This window comes from Furipterus horrens, unplaced genomic scaffold (genome assembly GCF_987537825.1).
Source record: "Furipterus horrens unplaced genomic scaffold, mFurHor1.1.pri manual_scaffold_1, whole genome shotgun sequence".
NCBI classification, from domain to species: Eukaryota; Metazoa; Chordata; class Mammalia; order Chiroptera; family Furipteridae; genus Furipterus; species Furipterus horrens.
In genome coordinates, this window is record NW_028327171.1 from 213,383,921 (window position 1) to 213,404,820 (window position 20,900).

General features: G+C 39.7%; 1 protein-coding gene across 1 annotated transcript in view; it reads right to left on the reverse strand.

Annotated features, from left to right (window-relative positions):
• Window positions 1-20,900, reverse strand: part of PDE6D (phosphodiesterase 6D) — a 39,517-nt gene that overhangs the window by 16,149 nt on the left and 2,468 nt on the right. The window lies entirely within an intron of this gene.

Genomic DNA, 20,900 nt, shown 5'->3' on the forward strand with positions numbered 1-20,900 from the left:
CTCAGGGTTTCCAGCTCTGACACAATTATCTTCGTGCCAAAATTGCTGGAGGGCTTTGTCTCTTTGGGCGTTGGTCTTCAGGACTGCCAAGCCCCTCCTGCCCAGTCGGTCACCAAGCCCTGCTATTTCTTCCACTGAAAGGCATTTTTATGTTTTTTTCCCTCAATCCAATCTGCACGCTACTGCCAGACTATTGTTTCTAAAATATCACTGGGATCTTGTCATCTTCTTGCTCAAAAACCTCACAGGTCTTTCTACTGTCACAGGGTCAAGTGCAGACACATGCCATTGTCTGGCACCCTTCCTTAACCATGAGGTGCCTCCAATTTACCTCAAACACCATCCGCTCCAGCCCACGTGGTTCAGTCACTGAACTGTCCCTCCTTGACACCTTGTCTCATGCTTTTCCCAAGCCCGACTGCCCACCTGAAACCCCCTTTGCTTTTCACTTCGCCACATTCTAGCAGTCTTTCACATTCAGTTTCAGTCCCTCTCCTCCTACTGGTCTGCAACGCGGCGAACGCACAGGCCTGGGCTCTGCCATTTAATAGTTCCGCAACCTTGGTCTTGGTTTAAGGCTTAGCTTGCCACTCCAAAACGTGATAAATGCTCAATGATCTTTGTGAAGACTCCACAAGAATTAATGCATGTGAAACCATACAGAACCTGGAACATAGGAAGTACGTACTAGATTAGTATTAATATTATTGTCAAAAGCACTCTTACCTCTGAGTATAAAGTCTTCCTTGTTTGCACTGTTATTTTGTCTCTTAACACTGAAACTTTTTATAGTTACGTCTTGTTTCTTTATACTTCATATACTCCATCCCATCAGCACTCGGCGTGCGAAAGCCTTGTATAAGGTGTTTTATGGACACAAAACCCTGCAAGTTAGCAATTGTGACCTCTATTATGTCACTTTCTGGGTGGGAAAATTAAGTTTTAAAGATACTGAAAACTTTACCTAATGTTAAACAGCTAGTAAACAGTGGGCTGAAGATGCAGGTGATTTTCTGACTGACTGACAGCTCTCAGGCTGAAACCTGCCTCGCATGTCTATGAAAGATCACTGAGCAGTCGCCAGGAGCCAGCTCTCACACTCTCCTGCACCTGGGGGGCTCCCTCAGGGAGAACTGTCGCTGTCACCAGATCTGGCTTAAACAGCTAGAGCCTGCGCCTACTCCAGGGACTGCCGGGGCCCTCTGACTCTCGGACAGAGAGCGCACTCGAAGCCCCACGTTCTGTTATACGAGAGAAGAGCCTTTCCAGAGTGAGGGACCATGCCATCGGGCATCAGAACAAAAATCATGTTTCCCTCTGCAAAAAGCATTCTTTATCTCCCTTTCACTTTCTGAGGGAAAGGAAGAGAGGCTCTTTCTTCACAGAAGGAGCCAAGCCTTCTGAGCTCAAAAGGGGCCAACCTTTCCCAAAGGTAACATTTAAAAGAGGGCGAGGACAAAACCCTAAAAGGGCATGGGAAGGACAGACCCCACAACCACTTCTTCTTTTCTCTTGTCTATCACGTGAGAATACTACAACTACATACAACTAAATTAGTTTTTGGAAACTTGAACCCCAAATTAAGCTATTATTAAATTAACTGCTATTGCAATGTGTTTGTTTACAAATGGATTTCCAGTGGAATCACCACACATTAGGCCTCTTTAGGAGCCTACAGTTTACAGACTGAAAAATCATGGCCTCTGAGCTAAACCTGCACATTTTATTTTGCTAACTCTCAAACTGTTTTGGCAGATAAAAGTTTAAAGAACTCCTCCCAAACAGCCAAACAAAAGAAGCCAACAGCCATAAAACAAAACAACAACAAAAAGCAAACTTCTCAGGTCCAGGAAAGTTAGAGGCCCACAGGGTAAAAAGGCAACAAGTTCATCCGCTTAGGAAATAAACCCCCTGCTCTATTGTCTCTGACCACCTAGGACACTTCAGAGGTCAGGAGCGGAACACCCATCCCATCAGGAGGGGATAGACAGCCCCTCAGTCGGCTCAGTATACGGAACTCCCTAAGTTGGGAGGCTGGAATTGATGGATAACTAACAGGCAATCTGAGATTTTCCTTTTATTCATCCACTTGTCAAATTCTCCCCAGAGCCTCTTTACTTGTGGAAGGAGGGCAAAAAACTTAAAAATTTTATTTATTTACTTATTTATTTTTTATGGAAAGAGAGGGAGGGAGGGAGGGAGTTGGGGGCAGAGAGAGAAAGAGAGAGAGAAACATTGATTTGTTGGTCCACCGATTTATGCTCTCATTGGTTGCTCCCGTCTGTGCCCTGACTGGGGATGGAACCTGCAACCCTGGTGCTCTGGGATGGAGCTCTAACCAAATGAGCTACCCAGTCAGGGCGAGGGCAAAGAACTTTTTTCTTTATAATGCTTTTTGTTATTTTCTCCTACAGGTCAAAAAAGGATTATATGAATCGGACTAGTTAATATTGTTTAGATGGCAATACTTCCCAAATTAATCTACAGATTCTACTTAATCCTTATCAAAATCCCAGCTGGCTTTTTTGCAGAAATTGACCAACTGATCGTAAAATTCGTATGGAAATTAAGGGTCTCAGAATAGCCAATGCTAAGAGAACAAAGTTGGATGACACCTACATTCTGCTTTCAAAACTTACTACTGTACAAAGCTATGGTAATCAAGATAGTGGTCCCTCTCTATATCGTGGTTCACTTATCATGGCCTCACTGTATCTCAGGATTTTAAAAAATATTACATTTAATTATTTATCGCGGACTTTTCGCTATATTGCGGGATTTTGCGGTACTGTATACGTATGCTGTTAAAGTTACATAGGTTTAAGTGTAGAATATGTTTAAGAACATAAGTAGTGTTTATAATAAAGTGTGGAAAAGGTTAATAAGGGAGTAGGAAAGGTTAATAAGGGACTGGGAATGGTTTATAAGTGTGTGGGAAGGGTTTATAAAGCCTTAAATATATACAAATACTAAAATAAATGTAAGGTTCCTACTCCACAGATTTTCACCTATCGCAGGGGGGGTCTAGAACGTGATACCCGCGATAAGTGAGGGAATACTGTAGTGTGGTACTGGCATAAGGACAGACAGATAAGTCTATGGAATAGAACTGAGAGCCCATAAATAAACCTCACATTTACGGTCAATTGATTTTTTTTTTTTTAAATCCTCACCCGAGGACATCTTTTCATGGCTTTTAGAGAGAAAGGATGGGGGAGAGAGAAAAACACTGATGTGAGAGAGAAACATTGATTGGTTGTCTCCTGCACATGCCCAAACCAGGGATCATACGCACCTGGACCTGGGACTGAACCCTCAACCTTTTGGTTATGGGACAATGCTCCAACCACCAAGCCACACCAGCCAGGGCTATGGTCAATTAATTTTTGACAAGGGTACCAAGACAATTCAACAGGAGAAAGAATAGTCTTTTTTGAACAAATGATGCTGGAACAACTGATATCTACATGCAAAAAAATATAATTGGATGCCCAACTCTCACACCATACACAAAAATTAACTCAAATTGGATCATAAATACAAATGTAGTAGCAACAATTATAAAACTCTTAGGAAAAAATAGGAGTAACTGCGAGTTATGCAAAGACCTCATAGATATGACAGACAACGGAAACAGAGATGGCAAAAGAAAAAATAAATTGGACTTCATCAAAATTAAAAACTTTTTATGCTTCAAAGGACACCATCAAGAAAGTGGAAAGGCAACCCACAGAATGGAGATATTCTGTAAGTCATAGACCTGATATGGGAATTGTGTGCAGACTGTACAAAGAACTTACAACTCAATAATAAGACAACCCAATTAAAAAAACGGGCAAGAATCTGAACAGACATTTCTCCAAAGATATACAAATGGCCAATAAGCACATGAAAAGAGGCTCAAATCACTGATCACCAGGGAAGTGCAAAACCAGAAGAAGACACCACTTTACACCCTCTGGAATGGCTGTTACATAAAAGACAGTAAAACGTGTGGATGAAGATGTAGAGAAACTGGAGCCCGCATACACTGCCGGTGGAGAGGTAAAGTGGTGCAGCCACTTGGGAGGACGTCCTCAAAAGGTTAAACACAGAGTGACCATATGGCCCCGCTATTTCGCTCCAGGTATACGTCCAAGAGAAATGAAAACATATGTTCCCACAAAAACTTGTACATAAATGTACATGTCAGCATTACTCATAATAGCCCTGAAAAGTGGAAACAACCCAAATGCTCATTAACTGATGAATGAATAAATATGGTATATCCACACTATTATTTGGAATTAAAAAGGAATTAGGTACGGAGACATGCTACAACATAGATAAACCTTGAAAATACTATCTTAAGTGTAAGGAGCCAGGCACAAAAGGCCATGTAGTCTATGATTCCATTTGTATGAAATCTCCAGAAAGACAAATCTACAGAGACAGAAAGTAGATGAACGGCTTCCCAGGGCTGGGGTGGGTACAGGGTTTATTGTGCGCTGATGAAATGTTCTAAAAGACTGTGTTGATGCTAGCACAACACTGTGAATACATTGAAAACCACTGAAGTGTATGTTTTAAATGGGTGAACTGTATGGTACGGTGGTTTATATCTCAATAAAACTGTTATATATATTTAAAAAATTATAGAAATCTCAAGAAAAGGTCTTCAAAATTAATTAAAGGGTCACAAAATATTTCAAAAGGCAAAAATATAGTAAGGAACCAGAGGGACACTTACTAAGCATGTAAAAAAGGAGTATGTGGGCCCTGGCTGATGTGGCTCAGTGGACTGAATGTCGGCCTGCGAACCAAAAGGTCACAGGTTCGATTCCCAGCCAGGGCACAAGCCTGGGTTGCGGGCCAGGTCCCCAGTTGGGGGCATACCAGTGGCAACCAATCGATGTATCTCTCACACAACAATGTTTCTCTCCCTCTTCCTCTCTCTTAAAAAATTAAGTAATTAATTTTAAAAAGAACTACATTTATTATTAAAAAAAAAAAAAAGAAACTTTGCAAACCATTTTTGGCATGTTTGATTATTCACAGCATCTTCTCCATACACTGCACAAATCCTTTTTTTGTGTTTTGTGTTTCAGTTGTGTTTTTACTGTTTTTGAAATAATAAAGCATAATATGCCAGAAATGTTGCATATTTTGTTCCATCTTCAATATTAAAATGGCAACGCAAAAATTCACCAATTTTGAATTTTTTTTAACGCATGCTGATAAGACAGCTGTCACAATACAGCTAACAAAATTGTTTCAAATGAAGCTAAAGACAACTAAGCGCTACTACAGCCATCTTATGGAAAAAACCAAATGAACTTTTTGGCCAATCCAGTAATTATTTCTCATGCCCAAATACACCTTCCATTCTAATGTTTTCTAAACCACTGCTTTAATAATATTTTTTAAAAATACAGAATTAGGCTATTAAACTTACCAAAACTATCAGTGAAATTCATCATACATTTGCACAGCACCTTAGAGTTTATAAATCACCTTTACACATATTATCTCAGCTGACCCTTTTGAAGCAGATATCATTCCCCCTTTTAAAAATGAAGAAACACCCTCAGAGGTATTAACAGACTTATTTAAAACCTCATAGCTAGTGAGAGGTAGAGACAGATTAGAATCCAGGTCTTGCTCCACTAAGCCACTTTGTAACTTTATGAAGAAATCACTTGTTTTTCTAGAATATTCCTTTATTTTACTATAATTTTTTCTTGGTGAATTTTCTTTTACAAATATTTTCTGAAACTAACTTTATATAGTAATTTGGTATATACTGAAACATAGTTTAATATACAGCATAACATATTATACACTAATCTCAGTCATATATATATTTTTAAAATAAAAAAACCGTTACTCAGGATAAACAAGCTCTAGACTGCTTACAAGGAGTTTCTGAGTAATAGTTAAGAAGTCAAAATAATGCTTTAGGGCTATTCTGGGCATCCAAAACTCAAACATGTGTCTCGTCTATTTAATTTACTTAGTATATCAGTGGTCAGAGAAATATTCTTTCTTAATTGTATTTTCATATCTTATTTAAGAGTTAAGACACTGTGATGTTTTCACTATTGTCTAAAACATAATATCACTGTGAACATAAATAAATGTGCTCTAAAAATTCAATCTCCAAATTTTGATGTAATTTTAAATAGTCTTCATAATTATGTTCCCTCTAGAATGTGCAGAATAGTCGTCTACTTTATAATTGTTAAACACTGGTGTTTAGTAGTGATCAATTTTCAACTGGTTAAAAAAAAGAAAAAAGAAAGAAAAACAATCAAGTTAACCTAGATTTGAATATGACCAAAGAGTTTTGGATTATAACGAGGCTGAATTAAACATTTCATTTGTCCAATATTTACTGAACATTTAGGAGGGTTAGGCTTAGGGCTAGGATACACTATAATTAATAAGACATGATCTCTATGCATGTTCCCTGGAGTTCTCCTCCAGGTAGAGAAAACCACCAGGTAAAAGAATAATTACAATGCAACGTGAGAAGGACTATCTATAACGGAGTCTTGTACAAAGTAGCATCTTTGGCTTGCTTGTGATCTGGTCTTGTGAGATAAGATAAGTATCAGTGTCTAAAACATGCCTCTAAAGCTGAATATACACTCAAGAACCTGTATCACCTTTCAATACTGTGCCATACCCAGGTGTCTGGTCTCTTCCTGATTTGCATATCCTGACAAGATAGCCAAGGGCGATAGCACTACCTTCTCAAGTTAAGGCACAAACTCCGATCAAACACTACTCCGAGGGAACACAGTTCCAGCCAACACTGCAGGTTTTTAGGTTGTGAAGTGCCCTGGGATCTTTCTCCTCAGAAGAAATGATAAGTGTAAAAGCTCTGTTGGTCAGAACTACAATCCTCTGAATGAAGTATTAAGCCTATTTCTCTGAAACTAAAGACTGCATATTTCTGAACCTTTTATATACAGATTCTGGTAGAGAAAACGTTAAATGAGGCAAAAAGGTGACAAACAGAACTTTTCTCCTGCAGAGTAAGCTACTATACATATTTAAAAAGGTTCTCCAACTGCAGAATGTATCTCCTTTCATCTGATTTTAAAGAGATCATCAGGAAAATTATTCTCTTCCCATAGAATGCAACTTAACTGGGTTAAGGACAGAAGAGTTTTATAGGCAGATGTTCTTTTTTTTTTTTTTTTTTTTTTCTTTTTTAAATTGTAGGTCTGGTATTTATTCCCAAGGTTTGAGAAAGAGGATTACTTAACTTTCTTTGATTACCACATAGCTTGGCCAACTACATACCATGGAAGTTCTCTAAGGATTTTCCAGCTTTCCGCATCATAATGTGCATATTAACGCAGAGGAAACCGTAAGAGATACTTACTGGGTGTCGTGAAACACAATTCCAACTAAACCAAAAAGGATTTGAAGGGAAGTTTAGAAACATAATCTCCCCCACAGGACACACAGGTTGTAATCTAAACATCATCAGAACTCCTTGTGGTGCAGCACCTTCTGGGATGATGACGTGAAGGTCTGTGTTGGGCTGAAGAGCTCCAACAGATGCTGGTACTCAGCTTGGCCTCAGGGAAGGTCTGGCCTGACCTCACTGCAGTTTTGACCTCTCCCTCTAAGGACAAGGAAAACTTCCAAACACGGAAGGCTTCCAAGCGTTAGTCAGTCAGTCTCCTGAAGACCTCAGCCAGTATGTAAACATACTTTTTAAGGTAAAAATCCAGTCATCCGGGGTCAGGGTTCACTTTAAGCAATATAAAAGCCTATGTAATGACATTCAATGGTATGAAAAAACATTTGTAATAAGCTTATATGTGAAAAGTATAAAAATGTAAAAAAACTAAAAAGCAGTTCACAAAACACATAGAATGTGATTACATTTGCTTAAAAGTATATACACACATATGAAGATTCATAACCAGAAGAATTCATGGCTATCATAGAAAGTGTGGAAAATAGAAGACAAAAAACAATAGCTGTAATCCTATTACCTGGATTACCATATATACACCCTCCCAATAAGTGTCAATGTAAAAATAGTTTTTTCATCATTAGTCTTGCATTGATTGATACATAGTAATATTCTAAGAAACTAGGGCAAATTATAAATTTATGCACACGAGTGGTTCTCAGCCTTGGCTGCACATTAGAATGACCTGGGGAACGTGTAACTCCCAGTGCCTGGCCCGCCCCCCAGACCAATTAAATGCAGAGTCTCTGGAAGGTCCCCAGATGATTACGCTGAACAGCCAGAGTTGAGACCCACTACTTGACATAGTTTCCCCTCCATTGAGCAAACTGTGATTTACGGCAGAGCTTTAAAAAAAGTTATTGATTTGAGAGAGAGTGGAAGGGAGGGGGAGTAGAGAGACATCGATTTGTTGTCCTACTTATTTACGCACCCATTGGTTGCCTCTTGTATGTGCCTGACCGGAGACTGTACCCGCCACCTTGGCATTTGGGGACATTCCCTAACCAACTGAGCCACCCACCAGGGAGGGCTGCTGCAGTGCCCTCTCAAACCTTTATGTGCATACAAATCAAATTTGGATCTTGTTAAAATATAGATTCCGGGTCAGTGGGGCTGGGGTGGAACCTGAGACTCTGCATTTCTAATCAGCTCTCAGGTGAGGCTCATGCTACTGGTCCAGGGACCTGACTTTGAGTAGCTTTAGGGTTCTGGGAAAGAAACCCCTTTAAAGAATGGAAAGAGAATATTACAGACAATGACGTGCATATTCTATACTACCAGACAGGAGGGGTAGTCTACAGTGGATAAACAAAGACTTGATACTGGGAGTTAAAAGGTTTCTAGAAAATAAGATTTTATAAAACAAAGAAAGTTTCAAATAACAACACATTTTTGGGGGGGGAAACAAGTCATTGGATCTAAAATATTTTCTGTGCACAAAGGAGGACAGGCAAGCATGGGGGAGAAGAGAGGTGGGCAGAGGGAGAAAAAGATCAAATGTCTAAAAAATTGTGGAAAAATAAAATAACACTTGGCTACAGTGCTGAAAAGGGATAGAGAAACTCTATAAAGGGACCTGTAGAATTTCTCTGTCAAAAACATGTTTGGGTATAGTACAGCTAATAAACTGAAGTTGGTCCAGATTAATAATCACCTTTCATCAACTCCCTCCTGGGGACATCTGAGACCCCAGGAGTATACGTCTCTCCTGGCAGCGCTTTAGGAACCAACAACAAACAATGGACTGTTTGCCCACATGCTTCTCTCTGCGTGCAGAAAGAACAAGCAGCAGCTAAAAAATGGGGTCTCTTTGCAGTTTCTTGGCAATACCATTCTCCAAATTTCTAAACTTCACTAGAGATATAACCAAAAAGAAAAAAAAAAAAAGAGGAAAAGATGTACTTTCCCTGAGGGCTTTCCCACGGAAACTGAAAATGTTTAGCATATTTTTAGACTGACATAGTAAATATTTAAAAATATTCATAAGTCCTCACCAGATCATTATTCCTCCAAAATAATTTCTAAAAACAATAAAATAGGAAAACTTTCATATAAAATTACCTGGAGCAATTATATGAATCAGATATTCCTCATCAAAGTAAATTTCTGTGTAAACAAACAAAAGAAATTAAAGGGGAAGGCTTTACTAAGAAATGGAAAGAATTCTGTTGTCAGATGATTCACGTTACACATCTCTTGTGTGTAAGAATCTTTGGCAATAACATGCACAATAATAACAGTACCACTGACCTTTATGTCCAGCATTTATTTACTGTATAATGATGGCTAGCATGTACTGAGGGCAAGATATTGGCTAAGTGCTTTATACAGATCAAAATTAATCCTCACAACCCTCTGAAATAGGCATTATTATTATAGCCCTTACACGGATGAGGAATCTGTGGTGTAGGGAGGGCAAGTAACTTGCTCAAAGGTCACAAGGCCAATAACTCACACACACACACACATACACACACACTTTTTTTTGCTAGAGAGAGGAAAGAGGGAAAGGGGGAGGGGGGAGAGAGAAAGAGGAGGGGGGGAGAGAGAGAGAGAGAGAGAGAGAGAGAGAGAGAGAGAGAGAGACACCGATGTGAGAGAAACATCAGTTGGCTGCCTCCTGCACACTCCTGACCAGGGATTGAACCTGCAACCTTTAGGTGCTCGGGATGATCCTCCAACAAACTGAGCCACACCAGCAAGGGCCATAAAGTTGGTTTTTGACCACCTAATTTCAACATCCACTTTCTTAACATTCATATGACACAATGAGCTATCCTGGATGCCCAGTCTGTACTAGGGAGAGAGACTACACTCAAGACCCGAGGATAAAAATGAATAAATCGTGATCCCTGAGCTCATGGTATAGGACAAGCAGTCCTTCTAGGCTAGAAAGGCAGTCACAAATATGCAGGGTACAAGATGCCTTTTGGTGCTGTGGGATGGCAGCTCAGATTATGCTGCTAGTGTACTCCACAGGTCAGAAATTTTCCCTCTCAGGGTCCCTGATTCCTGGTCTTTTATTATATATCTTTGATGGGCAAAAGACATATTTACAAAGAGGACACATTGCATGACTAGAGCCACTATTTTCTAGCTTAGGCAAGCATTCCAGAAGTTACTAAATCATATCAAAAATCAATAAATCCACAATAATGTTCAGGTAACAGATCTATTACCAGCTGAGGAATTAAGTCTCGTCCACATTCAAATGGTAAGGGATGTGGCCAATCAGTCCAGCCAGGACTAGGAGAATAGATATTAGTCTAAGACTCAGGTTCTGGTATCTCTTCTGAGTTTCTTTAAAATCTCCAAAGGCTACTGTATTAGCCAGTGTGTTAGTCTAACAATGGCTATGAAGTTCACCAACTCTTGCACTTCTCAGAGCTGGCTTCCTTACAGTCTTGTTTAACTTGATAATTGTAGATAGTATAAGGCCAGGAAAAAGGTAAACAATATTTCCAGCCTTATCTGGCACCTGACTACAGTCATCGCTTAAAGCTAGTACTCAAAGAAAGAGGAGGCAAAGTAAAAGAGCTAATATTGGGGTACTTGAATTCAATACATATGCCAAGCACTATACTAAGAGCCCCTGTTTTCTATTTTTCAATTGTATGTCATTTAATACTGACACCCACATGAAACAGGGGTGTTCCCGCAAGTTGAATGCCTTTCTCAGGAACGCACAGCCAGTAAGTAAGATAGCATTCAGACAGAGGTCTGTTCATACTACATACTCTTGGAAAGAAGTGACTAGAGGCAGTTCTAGGGTCCTGAGTGTCTTTGCAAGGACAGGCCTCCAGAGCTGGAAGAGCTGAGGGAACTGATGAGAGGGTGAGAAAAGCAGGCAGGCCCTCAAATACACCGTGAAAATGGTTCTTTTGCCCTTCCTAACGTGTTCTTGGATATGGTTAGTATGGGATGAGGATGATGTACTGAGTTACTGACACTGTACTGATCTGCAGTGGGCATGGAATTCTATTTATAATATATGGAAACTTCCATATTATAAGTTGCATTCAAATAGGAAGTTTATGTATTTCAAAATAATGATTTCCTTTGAATGCAGTTATGTGCCTGAATGTTAAAAATAGACATGCTGCTTTTCTATCCCCTGAATGACACCATGAATACCTCTTACTTGAAGGGGATTCAAGACCTTACACTTTGCTTTTAGGAACTGAAAATTTGCAGTGTTCTAAGTAATATGAAATCACCTTAATCGACATAGAAGGCTTCTTTTGTTTGTTATAAAGTTTTTGATAAAAAGACTTCTTACCCTATTCAGCTAGTCTTCTAAGAAGACTCAGAAGGAAATGAGAAAAATTTCAGGCAGGAAAAGCATCTGGTAGTTCGGTCCCTATTACAACAGGTAGATGCTTTGATTTGAAGAACAGGCATTAGAAATCAAGCCTAGCCAACTGCAGACCTGCTCGTGAAAGCCAGATTAGGTAACTGAGTTGACATTTTTCTGCAGATATTTAGAGTAGGTTTTACATATTTGGCAAGATCAAAATGGAATGTTTTTCAGAAATTCACATGGGTGATTTGCTAGTACACACACATTTGCTTCCCTAGAGAGCCAAAGGATCGACCTTCTGAGAGAGTGAGAACAAGCTTGTTTTACACGGAGGGTAACATTATGACAGTGCTCTTTACTTGCTCAGTCATTTCCCTCCAGCTCTTCAGAGACAGCCGCTCCCGTCACTTTCCCCTTCCTACCACCGTGATCACGCTAACCATCTCATTCACATATTTATTCCTGAAACATGCACTGAAGTTCCACTGTGTCTCAGGCACAAGTTATATCAGGGATTCTACAGCTGTGCTCCTCAAAATGTGGTCCACACACTGGTGCTGGTTTGTGGATCCATTTGGTACCAGTCTGTGAGAAGGTAAGTGTTTAAAATTTCTAATTGCAATTTAGCAGAGTCATTTGTTTATTGATTTTAATAATAAAATGTCTTGACTTTTATTTTGTATGTCATTTTTTTCTCATTTTCCTTTAATTACTAAAAGTATCAGTCTGTGAGTGATTAGAAGTTAAAATCTGGTTCTGTACCAGTGATAATGTAGGAATCGTTGTTTTAGAGGACAGGACAAGACCTCTGCTCTTGACACTGTCCCAGTTTAACCCTATGCGAGTGTACAATAAAAGTCCTTCCATCCCCAGACATACACACTTCTGAGGAATATATACAGGTTAAGCTTTGTAAATAGGTTTGAGAACGCTGAATTTTTTAAAAAAGGGTTATAAGTTAATAAATAGAGAAGAGTGAGATAGGAAGGTAGTGTCAAGTCAAAAGGCTAATTTGATACAGAACCGAAAATCAACAGTAACCAGGAGGGCAGCAGGTATAATCTATTACTACACACCTGGGGTAAAGAAGCAAAGAGGTTAAATCAAGGTGTATTGGAGGGAGGAAGACAATCGGTCTAGTCTCTGCTCTTCAGTCTACTTTTCAGCCCCCTCTTACCCAGCCACGCCAAACTGCTGCACTTCCTAAGGACATTATATTCTTGTACTTCAGTGCTTAGCACACGTTCCTCCACTCCACTTAGAACAAGCATTCTACTCTCCAGTACGCTCCTTAATGCCCAGTGCTAAGTCAACCACCTCTCTGACTGTGGTCCTCGATCCACTCTGAGGCAAAACTATCTTATCCTTCCTCCGTGCACTTGTACACTATTTACACCTGCATCACGGTACTTATCAGAATGTACTGCACATGTAAATTTGCAAATCAAATTCCACTGGCACTGTATTATTTATCCTTCCTTGTTGGTACTCAGCACAAAATCAGCATTCAAATTTGTGTTGAACCACACTGAGTATCAGAGGGCAAGCCAGAGGGGTTAATTAGAATCCTCTCTTTCAGACTGAGCAACCAGAAAGCAAGGCTCACTAAAGAGTGTCTGGAAGCCCAACCAGGAGAGCATCTCATTCAGGGTTCAGCAGGCTGTAGACAGGGCAACTTAGAGCTGCAGCTCAGCAAAACACAAGAACAGACCAACCAATGGAAAAAACCCCATGTTCTCTAAGGAGAACAGCTTAGTCAGCCAGTCAAGTTGCAGGTAAAAACAGAATTTAAAAGCTCATTCTGCATTAAGTTGAATTCACGACTTGGCAGACTACCTATAACTTATGTACAGGCACGTGGTTCATTACCTCTGGTCTGAGGAGCTTCGAGGTAAGTAGAATTTTTCAGGCAAAGTGGCTGACGAAGCACAGAATGGTGTATGCTAACACCTGCCATGGCAGCCCAGAGCCACACGTGGCAGGGCTTCAGCCCAGGGTTATGGGCATGAAGGGAAACCTCTCCCTTCTTGCACTTCTGGGGTTGAAGCAGCTATGACCAGCAGTAAACCAAGAGAGTTTCTATTTAGTGGCATCCCGAGCATTTTCATCACGGGAAGGCCTTTCTTTGCTCTACTTTCCTAGATTTTTTGTTGTCTTTCTTCTTCTTGGTCTGTCTTTTAACACTCTGCCTTCATGATCTCTCTTCTCCAAACTTCTCCTTGCTCACTTTCTGAACTCTTTTCCTTTTATTATTACCATTAAATTTTTTTTTTTTTTTTTTTTTTTTGATGAGAGGAGAAGGGAGGGAGAAAGAGAGGGAGAGAAACATTGATGTGAGACAGAAACATTGACTGGTTGTCTCTCGCACGTGCCCCAACCAACACAGTATTGAACCCACAACCTAGGCATGTGCCTTGATCAGGAATCGAACCAGTGACCTTTCGCTTTGCGGGATGACACCCAATCAACGGAGTCACACTGGTCAGGGCACCTTCATTAATTTTTAAATATCACTTCTTTAAAAGCTCTTCTAGGCTTCTACTGCACAAACATTGGTTATATACAGCCCCCTGTCTTTTGGAACATTCTTAAGAACCAATTCTAATTCATGGACATTTAAATATCTGTCTTCACCAAAAATTTCCCAGTGATTTTTCTTGTGGCGTTTTTCCTATTTATGGAGGACAAGGTGAGAAAAAAGAAATGGTTTCCCTGAGAAACCCGGTTTCAGTATCCTTGAAACTTAATAGGCAGCACTGTAATCAGTGGTGAGATCCCTGTGAAATAATACTCTGGCCCTGGCAAAGGTACTGTGCTTGGAAAGCATACAATCAAAATTCAAATTGGCCTGGGAATCAGGGGAGGTAAGTAATTTAGTAATGAGAAAAAGATCACTATTTGAAACACAACACAGTGTTCTCACTAGCGAAGTCAAACAATGACACAAACCTTTCTTTCTCTACTAGGTCTAGTATTCTACTGATAATGTGTGTTCCGTTATGTGCCTGAAAATGGTCAGAAACAAGCTGTAAGAGACATATCCAAAGAGAGTCCTAGAGACTCCCTTTGCATTTTTATTTGCTTTCCAGAACCTCCCGATTAAAGAAGAGATAATACAAGGTCCTTTCCCAGGGGCATGCCCCCAAAAGGATCAGCCAGTTTCTTATGCTGTTTGTAGGCATAGGGATATTCCCTTGAATTCTATCAAAATCCACAGTCAGGGATCCCTGAGTTTTACTTAGTTTTAAAAAATGCTACAGTATTGAGAGGGAGATCAACTTCCTCAAGTTATAACCCTCGTAATAAAAGCAAAGCCAAAGATGACTTTGGCTTTCAAATGGGACGTATGTGTCGTGTTGGGGGCTTCCTTTGCTATAACCCCAGCAGCCATAGTGACGTCCCAGAATGCTGAAAAAAGGCTTCAGATGTTTAAGCTGGAATAAAAAAAACAATCACCAAGACTCTAGCTTTAACAACATGCTGAAACATGACAGCTATAACCTTGAACCTCACTTACTTATTTTTTAATCCTGACCTGAAGATATGTTTTTATTAATTTGAGAGAGAGAGGAAGAAAGGAAAAGAGAGAGAGAGAGAGAGAGAGAGAGAGAGAGAGAGAGAGAGAGAGAGAGAGAGAGAGAGAGAGAGAAACATCAATCAGTACTTTCTGTACGTGTCCCAGCTGGGGATGAAACTCGCAACCTAGGTATATGCCCTGAATGGGACCTGGACCCACAACTTTTTGGTGTGCGGGACAAATGCTCCAACAAACTGAGCCACTTGGCCAGGGCAGAAAGCTACCCCGAACTGTAAAGCAAAGATAAGTAATTGCTAACAATGTAATAGTAAGCACACTGCATTTAGAGCTATGGTTTTTAAATTGAGTTGGCATATATTATTCACTTATTTCATCACATCTCTATAAGGCCTGTGGAAGAACCATCATCCTTCTTGCACAAAGCTGGGTATCTTAAATAAGTGACTTCCATTCTGTAATAAAATCTCTCTCGCTGTTCAAGCTACTCCCCGAATCTCTTTCCTAAATCACCAGATTTCTTCAAAGAGTAACCTATTCTTGGTGACTTTATTTCATTTATTATCCATTTTCTAATCTTGGCAGGTTATACTTTGTTCCCTCAAATATCTACTATTTTCAGAAAGACCGCCGGTGACCTATAAGGTATCACGGGACTCTCAGTGGAATCTCAAATATGCTTTGAATGATTGAAATTTCAGGCAATTCCATAGACTTATTTTTGATCCTCATTCTTGATGCCAACTCTCCTCTGAAACACTCTCCTCATTTTTCATGCCTTCTCTTTCCTTCCTCTGTTACTCTTCAGTACAGGAGTCCCTCTCTATATCGCGGTTCCCCTATCGTGGCCTCACTGTGTCGTGGGATTTTTAAAAATATTACATTTAATTATTTATCGCGGATTTTTTGCTATATCGCGGGATTTTGCAGTACTGTATACGTATGTTGTTAAAGTGACGTATGTTTAAGAGTGTAGAATATGTTTAAGAACATAAGTAGTGTCTATAAAAGTGTAGAAAAGGTTAATAAGGGACTGGGAAAGGTTAATAAGGGACTGGGAACAGTTTATAAGTGTGTGGGGTTTATAGAGCCTTAAAATATATATAAATACTAAAGTACATGTCAGGTTCCTACTTCGTGGATTTTCACCTATCGTGGGGGCGTCTAGAATGTAATACCCGTGATAAGAGAGGGAATACCGTATCAGAAAAGTTAAACTGCTCAACACCTACTCATCTTTCAAGGTCCCACTGAAACGACAACTCTGACATTGTCCACAATGCCTCCACAGTAGTCCCTCTTTCTCGGAGCTTCCATAGTACTTTACACCGCTAGGCACGTATCCCATTGTATCCTGATCGTTAATTTCTCTTTCTCTCTCCCTTATACAATATTACTTGACTATGAAAGCTGGCTTATCATTTTGTATCCGTGTTCAGCAGATTACCTGGCACTTATGGACCCTGAACACAAATGTGTGAATGACCTGCCAGAAAAGTGGTATTGCTATAGCCACAGCTCTGTGCCTTGGTTCTTCACACAGAAGACGGCTCAGAAGCAAAGGCTTCCAGTTAAATTTCCCACCTCTTATTCCATGATAGTTATCAGGGTATATTCTCAGAGCTAGTCCATTGGTAAAAGTGTTTCATTTAGCAGCGACCTGTCCATGAACCATCATTTCCAAACGGAACTGTCACCCAGATAGCACTGCCACAGCTGGTATAGTTACGACTCTCCTGTGATTTGCCCATCCACTTTTTCTCCACCGTTTGAGGACAAAGGGAGAAGGTGGCCATCTGTAACTGAGCCCCTGCTGAAAACCAAATCAACTAGCACCTTGATCTTGGCCTTTCCAGCCTCCGGACCTGTTAGAAACGTCTGTTGTTCAAGCCACACAGTGTACGGTATTTTGTTTTAGCAACTCTAGCTGACTAATACATGTTTAAATACTTTCTGGAAAGTGTCTTTTTTTTCCAGGTAACTTATTGTTATAAAATTCTTCCTTATCCCACACTAAATCTTGCCCCCTATATCTGAGAGTTGAGGGTAAACAAAGAAAATAGGGAATACGAACACCAACAGAAGGGAATAATTTTCAAGTAAAAAAAATAAACTTGTGACTTAAAACACTGAGGAAAAAATTTAAACTCAAAAGCAATGATACAGCAAAAAATTAATTTTCCTAAGTCATTATGGTATATTACAGAAAATAAGTTTACAGAAAGACAAACCAATGTTTAAATTAAGGTTCTGCCTTTATCTGAGTGATAACTTCACCAATCCTTAATTTTCTATCTATAAAGAGAGGATAATAATGTATAGAGTTGTGTGATAATAAGTGCTTTGAAAAACTGAAAAAGACTGTAGGAATAAAAGATATTGTTAGGCCATCCTCTTTCTTCTTGCAGCTATATCTAAATTATTATTTATAGTAGAGCTATTTATGATTTTTCTTTTTTTAATTAATTTATTGTTGTTCTACTACAGTTGTCCCATTTTCCCCCCATTGCTCTCCCCTGCCCTGCCCACCAATTCCCTCTCCCACAGTCAGTCCTCACCCTGTTGTTCATAGAGCTATTTGTTTAGTTCTATACACTTTATCTAAATTTGGAGGCAATAATTGCTCTCTGTGACTCTACCAATAGTACCTAAGCCCTGGCTGGTGTGGCTCAGTGGAATGAGCATCGGTCTGCGAACCAAAAGGTCACCAGTTCAATTCCCAGACAAGGCACATGCCGAGGTTGCGGGCCCGGTGCCCAGCTAGGGACGGGCGAGAGGCAACCAATTGGTCGATGCCTCTGATATTTTTCTCGCACGTCGATGCTTCTCTCCCTCTCTTTCTCCCTCCCTTCCCCTCGCTCTAAAAATAAATAAATCTTTAAAAACAAAATAATAATATGTATCTAAAAGTGGTCTGAAAACCAGCAGGGAAAGCTTGCTTTAATTACATCAAATCACAGAAAAATGTCTTGCCTATTTTTTAGGTGTAGTACAGTAGTCCCTCTATATCGCGGTTCACTTATTGCGGTTCACTTATCGCGGCCTCACTGTACCACAGGATTTTAAAAAATATTATATTTAATTATCTATCGCGGATTTTTTACTATATCGTGGGATTTTGTGGTCCTGTATACGTATGTTGTTAAAGTGACGTAGGTTTAAGAGTGTAGAATAAATGTAAGGTTCCTACTTCGCGGGGGGGTCTGGAACATAATATCTGCGATAAGTGAGGGAACACTGTACATATCTCAACAGAAATACTTAAAAGAATTCTTGTTAACCAAGAAAGGTTGTTGTCTAAGCAAAGAACTGCAGTGCTGGAAAAGGATTTGAGTCCTCTGAAGATCACCCACTCTACTACATTATCTGATGAATACACAACTTCCCTCTGCAATACTCTTGAAACAGGCATCCATCTGCTGCTTAAAATAACTTTCTGGAAAACGTAGATTTTTTGCAGGTAACTCTAATGATTAGAAATTTGGCTAAATAAACTCTGTCCCTGTAACTGATGTCTTGTATTTCTCTGAGAGCCACACAGAACACATTTAATTCTTCTTTAGAATAGTTACTTTAAAGTTTAGAAGAGAACACTTATGTCCCTTGCTCAGCTCTTCATCTTCAGGTTAAAATTTCTCAGTTCTCCAATTACTGAACGTATGTCAATTTCAAGTCCCCCTCCTCTGGGCCAGGGCCACTTAGCTGTACACTACACAAGTTCCTCATGTGTGTTCTTACAGTGGGGCTGTTACCTTCTTTGCCATGAACAGTGTTTCTTTAGTCCAGTCCACTGAGATCTTTATGGATAATGGACTGTAAAAAAATATATATATGCTTTTCCTCTCAGTTTCAAATTTACCAGCAGATCAAAAATAAAAGAAGAATGCTGCTCTTAAAATCTTGACAATTTGAGATTTAAGCAATGGTTGGAACAGTCAGATTACTAGATAAGATGGCTGTTAAAATACCTTCAGGAATAAGGACAGATCTATACATTCCGAAGTCAAGTCTTTCTCTACCATGGCGACTTGTGGGTGCAGAGTAATGGCAAAGGAGGCCTGTGAGGCAAAAGGGAGGTCACGGCTAATAATAACCTAGAGCTGCCAAACCTCAGCACCACTGCTAGCCCTTTATCAAATACAGTGATGAGATAACCAGAATTTTCCATTAAAGTCTCGCCATGGAAAATTTCCCCAGAAGTTACTATAATGTTTCACTATAAACCAGATACACAACCCTGGAAAGAAATTTAGAAGGTCTGAAGAAGACTATAAGTAATTATACACCAAGTTCCTCCCAAAAATGCGAAAGCAGGCATGCCTGTTTAAAAATCCTACACAACACGATCAATAGGACATTATATTCACTTAATCCGTTCAGGGTAACAGTGACAGCTTCTCAGAGTCCAGGCACAAGTGTCCTGGAAAATAAACTACCAATCACAATCTGCATGAAGTACATGACCAGACAATCTGTGATCAACAATGCTCATTGGCTGTATGGATGGTATGTTTTGGTTGCTTTCCCAGACCTTGGGTTGATAGAAAACTGTGTTTTAGGAGATCACAGACCTCAAACTCCTTTATAACACTGGGCCAAGGCATGTATTAGGCATTACGGACATTCAAGAAAAGTTCAACAGTCTACTATTCTTAATAAGGAAATCTAAATGAATAGAAGATGTAAAGCCAACTATTTTTGACTGCAAGTAAAGTCAAAGGTCAAGGTGCTATGACAAAGAGGCTATTGGGGATCCAGGGGCAAACCATAGAGAGGAAATGCAAGAACGCAAACGAAAGGTCCTTTCAGAAACCTTCTTCTCTTTTGGCCACACATTAAAATGTGATTCATTCCTAGAAAGCAAGATAAACACTAGATATACATCAATGCTTATTAACTGAACCATTTCTTCAAAGAGGCAAAACAAATATTAGTTTTTTTCAGTAAGAGAAGAGAATAATATCAAGGACATTGGTTATATCTCAGAAAAATAAGTGGCTTTATAATATTATCTCTACTGCTATTATTAATAAAACAAAGCAGTTAACATTTATTACTTACTATGTGCCAGACACTGTACTAGGCATTTTGTATGCAGTCTCATGTAATCCTCACAATGATCCCTGGAGGGAATGATATGGATACTGAGTTTCATAATTCGGTGCTCTGCCCAGGGTCACAACAGCTCTATGAGATAGGTACTATCTTTATCCCCATTTACAGATGAGGAAATTGAGGCAGCAAAGAAGTTGCCCAGGGACACAAAGCCAGGAGAGCAGGGCTGGGATTGCAAAGCAGGCAGCGGAGTGCGACAGTCCAGTATGGCTCTTAACCACTGCGCTGTATTACCTCTCCAGGGACCCAGGGACCCAGGGAAATACAAACTAAAACAAGGTATCATTTGTTGTCCAAACTGGTCAAAATGAAAAAGACCAACAGAGCCAATGTGGAAGGTGAATACTGTTAGCGCTGTTGGTAGGAGAATATAAAGGCAAATTTTGGGGGGTAGTAAAAACAATTCCTATAGAAACAGACACTCTAAAAGAAAGTTCAGAAAAAAGTTTACCAAAATTTACCCCATAAAAGGTGGA